Consider the following 15,328-nt stretch of genomic DNA (forward strand, 5'->3'; position numbering starts at 1 on the left):
GAATTCCCGGCGTTCCCGTCGCATCTCCAGAGGAGGCACTCTCAACAGGAAAGGCGAGAGGAACTCCATGGTCGTACCACCATTCCAAGAGTCCCCCAGATGTCTCAGTCCATTCCAGAGGAACCTCTTTGCCCTGCACTGGCTCATCTTTCACGCCGAGGATCGACTCACACCACGGTGGCACGTGGGACAGCCCTGTGGGAAAGCCTCGAGGGAAAGCCTCGAGGGAAAACCACAGATCATTTGATCCACGCGACGGGAAGCGTGACATTGCTGCTACAGCCTGAAAGGAAAGCGCACGTGCATGCCCCCACTCGAGACGAGGCCTGACTCTCCTGGGGAGACTCTAGAAGTACCCAAAGATCCATGTCAGCCCCTGAGAGGAATCCTCGGTTCCGGCCCTGACTCCACACGAGGTTTTTGGCCCCGGTATCGACGGGAGAGGAATCCCGAGAGGCCCCCTAGCAACTCGCATGGGGACTGGCCGTTCCTGAGGCCATCAGGGCGGGTCCAAGTGGTACCCGTCGTAACTCGAGAACACCTGCCGCACCTCGAGAAAATCCAGGAAGTTCTCCCTTCCAGGCGAGATGAGGCCTATTTCCGATGAGGCGTCTGGAGACTAATGACACCTAACCTCTGGAACTTCGAAAGGGTCTTTCACACCCTTGCAGCAACTCAAGAAGTTTACCGCCATACCCGTCTCCACACGAGAGGAAGCACGATGGTCCCGCCCACATCCAGAGGAGCCCCGTTTCCCCCTCGTAGCTTGAGATGAGGGATCCTTTCCCTGCTTTCAACGGGAAAGAATTCCCGGCATTCCCGTCGCATCTCAAGAGGAGGCACTCTCAACAGGAAAGGCGAGAGGAACTCCATGGTCGTACCACCATTCCAAGAGTCCCCCAGATGTCTCAGTGCATTCCAGTGGAACCTCTTTGCCCTGCACTGGCTCATCTTTCATGCCGAGGATCGACTCACACCACGGTGGCACGTGGGACAGCCCTGTGGGAAAGCCTCGAGGGAAAGCCTCGAGGGAAAACCACAGATCCTTTGATCCACGCGACGGGAAGCGTGACATTGCTGCTACAGCCTGGAAGGAAAGCGCACCTCCATGTCCCCACTCGAGACGAGGCCTGACTCCCCTGGGGAGACTCCAGAAGAACCCAAAGATCCATGTCAGCCCCTGAGAGGAATCCTCGGTTCTGGCCCTGACTCCACCCAAGGTTTTTGGCCCCGGTATCGACGGGAGAGGAATCCCGAGAGGCCCCCTAGCAACTCGCATGGGGACTGGCCTCTCCTGAGGCCATCAGGGCGGGTCCCTGTGGTACCCGTCGTAACGTGAGAACACCTGCCGCACCTCGAGAAAATCCAGGAAGTTCTCCCTTCCAGGCTAGATGAGGCCTATTTCCGATGAGGCGTCTGGAGACTAATGACACCTAACCTCTGGAACTTCGAAAGGGTCTTTCACACCCTTGCTGCAACTCAAGAAGTTCACCGACTTACCCGTGTCCACTCGAGAGGAAGCACGATGGTCCCGCCCACATCCCGAGGAGCCCCGTTTCCCCCTCGGAGCTCGAGATGAGGGATCCTTTCCCTGCTTTCAACGGGAAAGAATTCCCGGCGTTCCCGTCGCATCTCAAGAGGAGGCACTCTCAACAGGAAAGGCGAGAGGAACTCCATGGTCGTACCACCATTCCAAGAGTCCCCCAGATGTCTCAGTCCATTCCAGAGGAACCTTTTTGCCCTGCACTGGCTCATTATTCACGCCGAGGATCGACTCACACCACGGTGGCACGTGGGACAGCCCTGTGGGAAAGCCTCAAGGGAAACCCTCGAGGGAAAACCACAGATCCTTTGATGCACGCGACGGGAAGCGTGACATTGCTGCTACAGCCTGGAAGGAAAGCACACGTGCATGCCCCCACTCGAGACGAGGCCTGACTCCCCTGGGGAGACTCCAGATGTACCCAAAGATCCATGTCAGCCCCTGAGAGGAATCCTCGGTTCCGGCCCTGACTCCACACAAGGTTTTTGGCCCCGGTATCGACGGGAGAGGAATCCCGAGAGGCCCCCTAGCAACTCGCATGGGGACTGGCCTCTCCTGAGGCCACCAGGGCGGGTCCCTGAGGTCCCCGTCGTAACTCGAGAACACCTGCCGCAACTCGAGAAAATCCAGGAAGTTCTCCCTTCCAGGCGAGATGAGGCCTATTTCCGATGAGGCGTCTGGAGACTAATGACACCCAACCTCTGGAACTTCGAAAGGGTCTTTCACACCCTTTCTGCAACTCAAGAAGTTCACCGCCATACCCGTGTCCACTCGAGAGGAAGCACGATGGTCCCGCCCACATCCAGAGGAGCCCCGTTTCCCCCTCGTAGCTCGAGATGAGGGATCCGTTCCCTGCTTTCAACGGGAAAGAATTCCCGGCGTTCCCGTCGCATCTCAAGAGGAGGCACTCTCAACAGGAAAGGCGAGAGGAACTCCATGGTCGTACCACCATTCCAAGAGTCCCCCAGATGTCTCAGTCCATTCCAGAGGAACCTCTTTGCCCTGCACTGGCTCATCTTTCACGCCGTGGATCGACTCACACCACGGTGGCACGTGGGAGAGCCCTGTGGGAAAGCCTGGAGGGAAAGCCTCGAGGGAAAACCACAGATCCTTTGATCCACGCGACGGGAAGCGTGACATTGCTGCTACAGCCTGGAAGGAAAGCACATGTGCATGCCCCCACTCGAGACGAGGCCTGACTCCCCTGGGGAGACTCCAGAAGTACCCAAAGATCCATGTCAGCCCCTGAGAGGAATCCTAGGTTCCGGCCCTGACTCCACACAAGGTTTTTGGCCCCGGTATCGACGGGAGAGGAATCCCGAGAGGCCCCCTAGCAACTCGCATGGGGACTGGCCTCTCCTGAGGCCACCAGGGCGGGTCCCTGAGGTCCCCGTCGTAACTCGAGAACACCTGCCGCAACTCGAGAAAATCCAGGAAGTTCTCCCTTCCAGGCGAGATGAGGTCTATTTCCGATGAGGCGTCTGGAGACTGACACGTAACCTCTGGAACTTCGAAAGGGTCTTTCACACCCTTGCTGCAACTCAAGAAGTTCACCGCCATACCCGTCTCCACTCGAGAGGAAGCACGATGGTCCCGCCCACATCCCGAGGAGCCCCGTTTCCCCCTCGTAGCTCGAGATGAGGGATCCTTTCCCTGCTTTCAACGGAAAGAATTCCCGGCGTTCCCGTCGCATCTCAAGAGGAGGCACACTCAACAGGAAAGGCGAGAGGAACTCCATGGTCGTACCACCATTCCAAGAGTCCCCCAGATGTCTCAGTCCATTCCAGAGGAACCTCTTTGCACTGCACTGGCTCATCTTTCACGCCGACGATCGACTCACACCACGGTGGCACGTGGGACAGCCCTGTGGGAAAGCCTCGAGGGAAAGCCTCGAGGGAAAACCACAGATCCTTTGATCCACGAGACGGAAGGGTGACATTGCTGCTACAGCCTGGAAGGAAAGCACACGTGCATGCCCCCACTCGAGACGAGGCCTGACTCCCCTGGAGAGACTCCAGAAGTACCCAAAGATCCATGTCAGCCCCTGAGAGGAATCCTCGGTTCCGGCCCTGACTCCACACAAGGTTTTTGGCCCCGGTATCGACGGGAGAGGAATCCCGAGAGGCCCCCTAGCAACTCGCATGGGGACTGGCCTCTCCTGAGGCCACCAGGGCGGGTCCCTGAGGTCCCCGTCGTAACTCGAGAACACCTGCCGCAACTCGAGAAAATCCAGGAAGTTCTCCCTTCCAGGCGAGATGAGGCCTATTTCCGATGAGGCGTCTGGAGACTAATGACACCTAACCTCTGGAACTTCGAAAGGGTCTTTCACACCCTTGCTGCAACTCAAGAAGTTCACTGCCATACCCGTCTCCACTCGAGAGGAAGCACGATGGTCCCGCCCACATCCAGAGGAGCCCCGTTTCCCCCTCGTAGCTCGAGATGAGGGATCCTTTCCCTGCTTCAACGGGAAAGAATTCCCGGCATTCCCGTCGCATCTCAAGAGGAGGCACTCTCAACAGGAAAGGCGAGAGGAACTCCATGGTCGTACCACCATTCCAAGAGTCCCCCAGATGTCTCAGTCCATTCCAGAGGAACCTCTTTGCCCTGCACTGGCTCATCGTTCACGCCGAGGATCGACTCACACCACGGTGGCACGTGGGACAGCCCTGTGGGAAAGCCTCGAGGCAAAGCCTTGAGGGAAAAACACAGATCCTTTGATCCACGCGACGGAAAGCGTGACATTGCTGCTACAGCCTGGAAGGAAAGCGCACGTGCATGCCCCCACTCGAGACGGGGCCTGACTCCCCTGGGGAGACTCCAGAAGTACCCAAAGATCCATGTCAGCCCCTGAGAGGAATCCTCGGTTCCGGCCCTGACTCCACACAAGGTTTTTGGCCCCGGTATCGACGGGAGAGGAATCCCGAGAGGCCCCCTAGCAACTCGCATGGGGACTGGCCTCTCCTGAGGCCACCAGGGCGGGTCCCTGAGGTCTCCGTCGTAACTCGAGAACACCTGTCGCAACTCGAGAAAATCCAGAAAGTTCTCCATTCCAGGCGAGAAGAATCCTATTTCCGATGAGGCGTTTGGAGACTAATGACACCTAAACTCTGGAACTTCGAAAGGGTCTTTCACACCCTTGCTGCGACTCAAGAAGTTCACCGCCATACCCGTCTCCACTCGTGAGGAAGCACGATGGTCCCGCCCACATCCAGAGGAGCCCCGTTTCCCCCTCGTAGCTCGAGATGAGGGATCCTTTCCCTGCGTTTAACGGGAAAGAATTCCCGGCGTTCCCATCGCATTTCAAGAGGAGGCACTCTCAACAGGAAAGGCGAGAGGAACTCCATGGTCGTACCACCATTCCACGAGTCCCCCAGATGTCTCAGTCCATTCCAGAGGAACCTCTTTGCCCTGCACTGGCTCATCTTTCACGCCGACGATCGACTCACACCACGGTGGCACGTGGGACAGCCCTGTGTGAAAGCCTCGAGGGAAAGCCTCGAGGGAAAACCACAGATCCTTTGATCCAGGCCACGGGAAGCATGACATTGCTGCTACAGCCTGGAAGGAAAGCGCACGTGCATGCCCCCACTCGAGACGAGGCCTGACTCCCCTGGGGAGACTCCAGAAGTACCCAAAGATCCATGTCAGCCCCTGAGAGGAATCCTCGATTCCGGCCCTGACTCCACACAAGGTTTTTGGCCCCGGTATCGACGGGAGAGGAATCCCGAGAGGCCCCCTAGCAACTCGCATGGGGACTGGCCTCTCCTGAGGCCACCAGGGCGGGTCCCTGAGGTCCCCGTCGTAACTCGAGAACACCTGCCGCAACTCGAGAAGATCCAGGAAGTTCTCCCTTCCAGGCGAGATGAGGCCTATTTCCGATGAGGCGTCTGGAGACTAATGACACCTAACCTCTGGAACTTCGAAAGGGTCTTTCACACCCTTGCTGCAACTCAAGAAGTTCACCGCCATACCCGTCTCCACTCGAGAGGAAGCACGATGGTCCCGCCCACATCCAGAGGAGCCCCGTTTCCCCCTCGTAGCTCGAGATGAGGGATCCTTTCCCTGCTTTCAACGGGAAAGAATTCCCGGCGTTCCCGTCGCATCTCAAGAGGAGGCACTCTCAACAGGAAAGGCGAGAGGAACTCCATGGTGGTACCACCATACCAAGAGTCCCCCAGATGTCTCAGTCCATTCCAGAGGAACCTCTTTGCCCTGCACTGGCTCATCTTTCACGCTGAGGATCGACTCACACCACGGTGGCACGTGGGACAGCCCTGTGTGAAAGCCTCGAGGGAAAGCCTTGAGGGAAAACCACAGATCCTTTGATCCAGGCCACGGGAAGAGTGACATTGCTGCTACAGCCTGGAAGGAAAGCGCACGTACCTGTCCCCACTCGAGACGAGGCCTGACTCCCCTGGGGAGACTCCAGAAGTACCCAAAGATCCATGTAAGCCCCAGAGAGGAAACCTCGGTTCCGGCCCTGACTCCACACAAGGTTTTTGGACCCGGTATCGACGGGAGAGAAATCCCAGAGTCCCTCTAGCAACTCGCATGGGGATTGGCCTTTCCTGAGGCCACCAGGGCTGGTACCTGAGGTCCCCGTCGTAACTGGAGAACACCTTCCGCAACTCGAGAAAATCCAGGAAGTTCTCCCTTGCAGGCGAGATGAGGCCTATTTCCGATGAGGCGTCTGGAGACTAATGACACCTAACCTCTGGAACTTCGAAAGGGTCTTTCACTCCCTTGCTGCAACTCAAGAAGTTCTCTGCCATACCCGTCTCCACTCGAGAGGAAGCACGATGGTCCCGCCCACATCCAGAGGAGCCCCGTTTCCCCCTCGTAGCTCGAGATGAGGGATCCTTTCCCTGCGTTTAACGGGAAAGAATTCCCTGCGTTCCCATCGCATCTCAAGAGGAGGCACTCTCAACAGGAAAGGCGAGAGGAACTCCATGGTCGTACCACCATTCCACGAGTCCCCCAGATGTCTCAGTCCATTCCAGAGGAACCTCTTTGCCCTGCACTGGCTCATCTTTCACGCCGACGATCGACTCACACCACGGTGGCACGTGGGACAGCCCTGTGTGAAAGCCTCGAGGGAAAGCCTCGAGGGAAATCCACAGATCCTTTGATCCAGGCCACGGGAAGCATGACATTGCTGCTACAGCCTGGAAGGAAAGCGCACGTGCATGCCCCCACTCGAGACGAGGCCTGACGGCCCTGGGGAGACTCCAGAAGTACCCAAAGATCCATGTCAGCCCCTGAGAGGAATCCTCGATTCCGGCCCTGACTCCACACAAGGTTTCTGGCCCCGGTATCGACGGGAGAGGAATCCCGAAAGGCCCCCTAGCAACTCCCATGGGGACTGGCCGTTCCTGAGGCCACCAGGGCGGGTCCCTGAGGTCCCCGTCGTAACTCGAGAACACCTGCCACAACTCGAGAAAATCCAGGAAGTTCTCCCTTCCAGGCGAGATGAGGCCTATTTCCGATGAGGCGTCTGGAGACTAACGACACCTAACCTCTGGAACTTCGAAAGGGTCTTTCACACCCTTGCTGCAACTCAAGAAGTTCACCGCCATACCCGTGTCCACTCGAGAGGAAGCACGATGGTCCCGCCCACATCCAGAGGAGCCCCGTTTCCCCCTCGTAGCTCGAGATGAGGGATCCTTTCCCTGCTTTCAACGGGAAAGAATTCCCGGCATTCCCGTCGCATCTCAAGAGGAGGCACTCTCAACAGGAAAGGCGAGAGGAACTCCATGGTCGTACCACCATTCCAAGAGTCCCCCAGATGTCTCAGTCCATTCCAGAGGAACCTCTTTGCCCTGCAATGGCTCATCTTTCACGCCGAGGATCGACTCACACCACGGTGGCACGTGGGACAACCCTGTGGGAAAGCCTCGAGGCAAAGCCTCGAGGGAAAACCACAGATCCTTTGATCCACGCGACGGGAAGCGTGACAGTGCTGCTACAGCCTGGAAGGAAAGCGCACGTGCATGCCCCCACTCGAGACGGGGCCTGACTCCCCTGGGGAGACTCCAGAAGTACCCAAAGATCCATGTCAGCCCCGGAGAGGAATCCTCGGTTCCGGCCCTGACTCCACACAAGGTTTTTGGCCCCGGTATCGACGGGAGAGGAATCCCGAGAGGCCCCCTAACAACTCGCATGGGGACTGGCCTCTCCTGAGGCCACCAGGGCGGGTCCCTGAGGTCTCCGTCGTAACTCGAGAACACCTGCCGCAACTCGAGAAAATCCAGGAAGTTCTCCCTTCCAGGCGAGATGATGCCTATTTCCGATGAGGCGTCTGGAGACTAATGACACCTAACCTCTGGAACGTCGAAAGGGTCTTTCACACCCTTGCTGCAACTCAAGAAGTTCACCGCCATACCCGTCTCCACTCGAGAGGAAGCACGATGGTCCCGCCCACATCCAGAGGAGCCCCGTTTCCCCCTCGTAGCTCGAGATGAGGGATCCTTTCCCTGCTTTCAACGGGAAAGTATTCCCGGCATTCCCGTCGCATCTCAAGAGGAGGCACTCTCAACAGGAAAGGCGAGAGGAACTCCATGGTCGTACCACCATTCCAAGAGTCCCCCAGATGTCTCAGTCCATTCCAGAGGAACCTCTTTGCCCTGCACTGGCTCATCTTTCACGCCGAGGATCGACTCACACCACGGTGGCACGTGGGACAGCCCTGTGGGAAAGCCTCGAGGCAAAGCCTCGAGGGAAAACCACAGATCCTTTGATCCACGCGACGGGAAGCGTGACATTGCTGCTACAGCCTGGAAGGAAAGCGCACGTGCAAGCCCCCACACGAGACGAGGCCTGACTCCCCTGGGGAGACTCCAGAAGTACCCAAAGATCCAAGTCAGCCCCTGAGAGGAATCCTCGGTTCTGGCCCTGACTCCACACAAGGTTTTTGGCCCCGGTATCGACGGGAGAGGAATCCCGAGAGGCCCCCTAGCAACTCGCATGGGGACTGGCCTCTCCTGAGGCCACCAGGGCGGCTCCCTGAGGTCTCCGTCGTAACTCGAGAACACCTGTCGCAACTCGAGAAAATCCGGGAAGTTCTCCCTTCCAGGCGAGAAGAATCCTATTTCCGATGAGGCGTTTGGAGACTAATGACACCTAAACTCTGGAACTTCGAAAGGGTCTTTCACACCCTTGCTGCGACTCAAGAAGTTCATCGCCATACCCGTCTCCACTCGCGAGGAAGCACGATGGTCCCGCCCACATCCAGAGGAGCCCCGTTTCACCCTCGTAGCTCGAGATGACGGATCCTTTCCCTGCGTTCAACGGGAAAGAATTCCCGGCATTCCCGTCGCATCTCAAGAGGAGGCACTCTCAACAGGAAAGGCGAGAGGAACTCCATGGTCGTACCACCATTCCACGAGTCCCCCAGATGTCTCAGTCCATTTCAGAGGAACCTCTTTGCCCTGCACTGGCTCATCTTTCACGCCGAGGATCGACTCACACCACGGTGGCACGTGGGACAGCCCTGTGGGAAAGCCTCGAGGCAAAGCCTCGAGGGAAAACCACAGATCCTTTGATCCACGCGACGGGAAGCGTGACATTGCTGCTACAGCCTGGAAGGAAAGCGCACGTGCATGCCCCCACTCGAGACGGGGCCTGACTCCCCTGGGGAGACTCCAGAAGTACCCAAAGATCCATGTCAGCCCCTGAGAGGAATCCTCGGTTCCGGCCCTGACTCCACACAAGGTTTTTGGCCCCGGTATCGACGGGAGAGGAAACCCGAGAGGCCCCCTAGCAACTCGCATGGGGACTGGCCTCTCCTGAGGCCACCAGGGCGGGTCCCTGAGGTCTCCGTCGTAACTCGAGAACACCTGTCGCAACTCGAGAAAATCCAGGAAGTTCTCCCTTCCAGGCGAGAAGAATCCTATTTCCGATGATGCGTTTGGAGACTAATGACACCTAAACTCTGGAACTTCGAAAGGGTCTTTCACACCCTTGCTGCAACTCAAGAAGTTCACCGCCATACCCGTCTCCACTCGCGAGGAAGCACGATGGTCCCGCCCACATCCAGAGGAGCCCCGTTTCCCCCTCGTAGCTCGAGATGAGGGATCCTTTCCCTGCTTTCAACGGGAAAGAATTCCCGGCGTTCCCGTCGCATCTAAAGAGGAGGCACTCTCAACAGGAAAGGCGAAAGGAACTCCATGGTGGTACCACCATTCCAAGAGTCCCCCAGATGTCTCAGTCCATTCCAGAGGAACCTCTTTGCCCTGCACTGGCTCATCTTTCACGCCGAGTATCAACTCACACCACGGTGGCACGTGGGACAGACCTGTGGGAAAGCCTCGAGGGAAAGCCTCGTGGGAAAACCACAGATTCTTTGATCCACGCCACGGGAAGCGTGACATTGCTGCTACAGCCTGGAAGGAAAGCGCACGTACCTGTCCCCACTCGAGAAGAGGCCTGACCCCCTGGGGAGACTCCAGAAGTACCCAAAGATCCATGTCAGCCCCTGAGAGGAATCCTCGGTTCCGGCCCTGACGCCACACAAGGTTTTTGGACCCGGTATCGACGGGAGAGGAATCCCGAGAGGCCCCCTAGCAACTCGCATGGGGACTGGCCTCTCCTGAGGCCACCAGGGCGGGTCCCTGAGGTCCCCGTCGTAACTCGAGAACACCTGCCGCAACTCGAGAAAATCCAGGAAGTTCTCCCTTCCAGGCGAGATGAGGCCTATTTCCGATGAGGCGTCTGGAGACTAATGACACCTAACCTCTGGAACTTCGAAAGGGTCTTTCACACCCTTGCTGCAACTCAAGAAGTTCACCGCCATACCCGTCTCCACTCGAGAGGAAGCACGATGGTCCCGCCCACATCCAGAGGAGCCCCGTTTCCCCCTCGTAGCTCGAGATGAGGGATCCTTTCCCTGCTTTCAACGGGAAAGAATTCCCGGCGTTCCCGTCGCATCTCAAAAGGAGGCACTCTCAACAGGAAAGGCGAGAGGAACTCCATGGTCGTACCACCATTCCAAGAGTCCCCCAGATGTCTCAGTCCATTCCAGAGGAACCTCTTTGCCCTGCACTGGCTTATCTTTCACGCCGAGGATCGACTCACACCACGGTGGCACGTGGGACAGCCCTGTGGGAAAGCCTCGAGGGAAAGCCTTGAGGGAAAAACACAGATCCTTTGATCCACGCGACGGGAAGCGTGACATTGCTGCTACAGCCTGGAAGGAAAGCGCACGTGCATGCCCCCACTCGAGACGAGGCCTGACTCCCCTGGGGAGACTCCAGAAGTACCCAAAGATCCATATCAGCCCCTGAGAGGAATCCTCGGTTCCGGCCCTGACTCCACACAAGGTTTTTGGCCCCAGTATCGACGGGAGAGGAATCCCGAGAGGCCCCCTAGCAACTCGCATGGGGACTGGCCTCTCCTGAGGCCACCAGGGCGGGTCCCTGAGGTCCCCGTCGTAACTCGAGAACACCTGCCGCAACTCGAGAAAATCCAGGAAGTTCTCCCTTCCAGGCGAGATGAGGCCTATTTCCGATGAGGCGTCTGGAGACTAATGACACCTAACCTCTGGAACTTCGAAAGGGTCTTTCACACCCTTGCTGCAACTCAAGAAGTTCACCGCCATACCCGTCTCCACTCGAGAGGAAGCACGATGGTCCCGCCCACATCCAGAGGAGCCCCGTTTCCCCCTCGTAGCTCGAGATGAGGGATCCTTTCCCTGCTTTCAACGGGAAAGAATTCCCGGCGTTCCCGTCGCATCTCAAAAGGAGGCACTCTCAACAGGAAAGGCGAGAGGAACTCCATGGTCGTACCACCATTCCAAGAGTCCCCCAGATGTCTCAGTCCATTCCAGAGCAACCTCTTTGCCCAGCACTGGCTCATTTTTCACGCCGAGGATCGACTCACACCACGGTGGCACGTGGGACAGCCTTGTGGGAAAGCCTCGAGGGAAAGCCTCGAGGGAAAACCACAGATCCTTTGATCCAGGCCACGGGAAGCGTGACATTGCTGCTACAGCCTGGAAGGAAAGTGCACGTTCATGCCCCCACTCGAGACGAGGCCTGACTCCCCTGGGGAGACTCCAGAAGTACCCAAAGATCCATGTCAGCCCCTAGAGGAATCCTCGGTTCCGGCCCTGACTCCACACAAGGTTTTTGGCCCCGGTATAGACGGGAGGGGAATCCCGAGAGGCCCCCTAGCAACTCGCATGGGGACTAGCCTCTCCTGAGGCCACCAGGGCGGGTCCCTGAGGTCCCCATCGTAACTCGAGAACACCTGCCGCAACTCGAGAAAATCCAGGAAGTTCTCCCTTCCAGGCGAGATGAGGCCTATTTCCGATGAGGCGTCTGGAGACTAATGACACCTAACCTCTGGAACTTCGAAAGGGTCTTTCACTCCCTTGCTGCAACTCAAGAAGTTCACCGCCATACCCGTCTCCACTCGAGAGGAAGCACGATGGTCCCGCCCACATCCAGAGCAGCCCCGTTTCCCCCTCGGAGCTCGAGATGAGATATCCTTTCCCTGCTTTCAACGGGAAAGAATTCCCTGCGTTCCCGTCGCATCTCGAGGAGGCACTCTCAACAGGAAAGGCGAGAGGAACTCCATGGTCGTACCACCATTCCAAGAGTCCCCCAGATGTCGCTGTCCATTCCAGAGGAACCTCTTTGCCCTGCACTGGCTCATCTTTCACGCCAAGGATCGACTCACACCACGATGGCACGTGGGACAGCCCTGTGGGACAGCCTCGAGGGAAAGCCTCGAGGGAAAACCACAGATCCTTTGATCCACGCGACGGGAAGCGTGACATTGCTGCTACAGCCTGGAATGAAAGCGCACGTGCATGCCCCCACTCGAGACGAGGCCCGACTCCCCTGGGGAGACTCCAGAAGTACCCAAAGGTCAATGTCAGCCCCTGAGAGGAATCCTCGGTTCCGGCCCTGAGTCCACACAAGGTTTTTGGCCCCGGTATCGACGGGAGAGGAATCCCGAGAGGCCCCCTAGCAACTCGCATGGGGACTGGCCTCTCCTGAGGCCACCAGGGCGGGTCCCTGAGGTCCCCGTCGTAACTCGAGAACACCTGCCGCATCTCGAGAAAATCCAGGAAGTTCTCCCTTCCAGGCGAGATGAGGCCTATTTCCGATGAGGCGTCTGGAGACTAATGACACCTAACCTCTGGAACTTCGAAAGGGTCTTTCACACCCTTGCTGCAACTCAAGAAGTTCACCGCCATACCCGTCTCCACTCGAGAGGAAGCACGATGGTCCCGCCCACATCCAGAGGAGCCCCGTTTCCCCCTCGTAGCTCGAGATGAGGGATCCTTTCCCTGCTTTCAACGGGAACGAATTCCCGGCGTTCCCGTCGCATCTCAAGAGGAGACACTCTCAACAGGAAAGGCGAGAGGAACTCCATGGTCGTACCACCATTCCAAGAGTCCCCCAGATGTCTCAGTCCATTCCAGAGGAACCTCTTTGCCCTGCACTGGCTCATCTTTCACGCCGAGGATCGACTCACACCACGGTGGCACGTGGGACAACCCTGTGGGAAAGCCTCGAGGGAAAGCCTCGAGGGAAAACCACAGATCCTTTGATCCACGCGACGGGAAGCGTGACATTGCTGCTACAGCCTGGAAGGAAAGCGCACGTGCATGCCCCCACTCGAGACGAGGCCTGACTCCCTTGGGGAGACTGCAGAAATACCCAAAGATCCATGTCAGCCCCTGAGAGGAATCCTCGGTTCCGGCCCTGACTCCAAAAAATGTTTTTGGGCCCGGTATCGACGGGAGAGGAATCCCGAGAGGCCCCCTAGCAACTCGCATGGGGACTGGCCTCTCCTGAGGCCACCAGGGCGGGTCCCTGAGGTCCCCGTCGTAACTCGAGAACACCTGCCGCAACTCGAGAAAATCCAGGAAGTTCTCCCTTCCAGGCGAGATGAGGCCTATTTCCGATGAGGCGTCTGGAGACTAATGACACCTAACCTCTGGAACTTCGAAAGGGTCTTTCACACCCTTGCTGCAACTCAATAAGTTTACCGCCATACCCGTCTCCACTCGAGAGGAAGCACGATGGTCCCGCCCACATCCAGAGGAGCCCCGTTTCCCCCTCGGAGCTCGAGATGAGGGATCCTTTCCCTGCTTTCAACGGGAAAGAATTCCCGGCGTTTCCGTCGCATCTCAAGAGGAGGCACTCTCAACAGGAAAGGCGAGAGGAACTCCACGGTCGTACCACCATTCCAAGAGTCCCCCAGATGTCTCAGTCCATTCCAGAGGAACCTCTTTGCCCTGCACTGGCTCATCTTTCACGCCGAAGATCGACTCACACCACGGTGGCACGTGGGACAGCCCTGTGGGAAAGCCTCTAGGGAAAGCTTCGAGGGAAAACCACAGATCCTTTGATCCACGCGACGGGAAGATTGACATTGCTGCTACAGCCTGGAAGGAAAGCTCACGTGCATGCCCCCACTCAAGACGAGGCCTGACTCCCCTGGGGAGACTCCAGAAGTACCCAAAGATCCATGTCAGCCCCTGAGAGGAATCCTCGGTTCCGGCCCTGACGCCACACAAGGTTTTTGGCCCCAGTATCGACGGGAGAGGAATCCCGATAGGCCCCCTAGCAACTCGCATGGGGACTGGCCTCTCCTGAGGCCACCAGGGCGGGTCCCTGAGGTCCCCGTCGTAACTCGAGAACACCTGCCGCAACTCGAGAAAATCCAGGAAGTTCTCCCTTCCACGCGAGATGAGGCCTATTTCCGATGAGGCGTCTGGAGATAAATGACCCCTAACTTCTGGAACTTCGAAAGGGTCTTTCACACCCTTGCTGCAACTCAAGAAGTTCACCGCCATACCCGTCTCAACTCGGGAGGAAGCACGATGGTCCCGCCCACATCCAGAGGAGTCCCGTTTCCCCCTCGTAGCTCGAGATGAGGGATCCTTTCCCTGCTTTCAACGGGAAAGAATTCCCGGCGTTCCCGTCGCATCTCAAGAGGAGGCACTCTCAACAGGAAAGGCGAGAGGAACTCCATGGTCGTACCACCATTCCAAGAGTCCCCCAGATGTCTCAGTCCATTCCAGAGGAACCTCTTTGCCCTGCACTGGCTCATCTTTCACGCCGAGGATCGACTCACACCACGGTGGCACGTGGGACAGCCCTGTGGGAAAGCCTCGAGGGAAAGACTCAAGGGAAAACCACAGATCCTTTGATCCACGCCACGGGAAGCGTGACATTGCTGCTACAGCCTGTAAGGAAAGCGCACGTGCATGCCCCCACTCGAGACGAGGCCTGTGTCCCCTGGCGAGACTCCAGAAGTACCCAAAGATCCATATCAGCCCCTGAGAGGAATCCTCGGTTCCGGCCCTGACTCCACACAAGGTTTTAGGCCCCGGTATCGACGGGAGAGGAATCCCGAGAGGCCCCCTAGCACCTCGCATGGGGACTGGCCTCTCCTGAGGCCACCAGGGCGGGTCCCTGAGGTCCCCGTCGTAACTCGGGATAACCTGCCGCAACTCGAGAAAATCCAGGAAGTTCTCCCTTCCAGGCGAGATGAGGCCTATTTCCGATGAGGCGTCTGGAGACTAATGACACCTAACCTCTGGAACTTCGAAAGGGTCTTTCACACCCTTGCTGCAACTCAAGAAGTTCACCGCCATACCAGTCTCCACTCGAGAGGAAGCACGATGGTCCCGCCCACATCCAGAGGAGCCCCGTTTCCCCCTCGTAGCTCGAGATGAGGGATCCTTTCCCTGCTTTCAACGGGAAAGAATTCCCGGCGTTCCCGTCGCATCTCAAGAGGAGGCACTCTCAACAGGAAAGGCGAGAGGAA

Source organism: Capricornis sumatraensis, chromosome 18, assembly GCF_032405125.1.
Source record: "Capricornis sumatraensis isolate serow.1 chromosome 18, serow.2, whole genome shotgun sequence".
Lineage (NCBI taxonomy): Eukaryota > Metazoa > Chordata > Mammalia > Artiodactyla > Bovidae > Capricornis > Capricornis sumatraensis.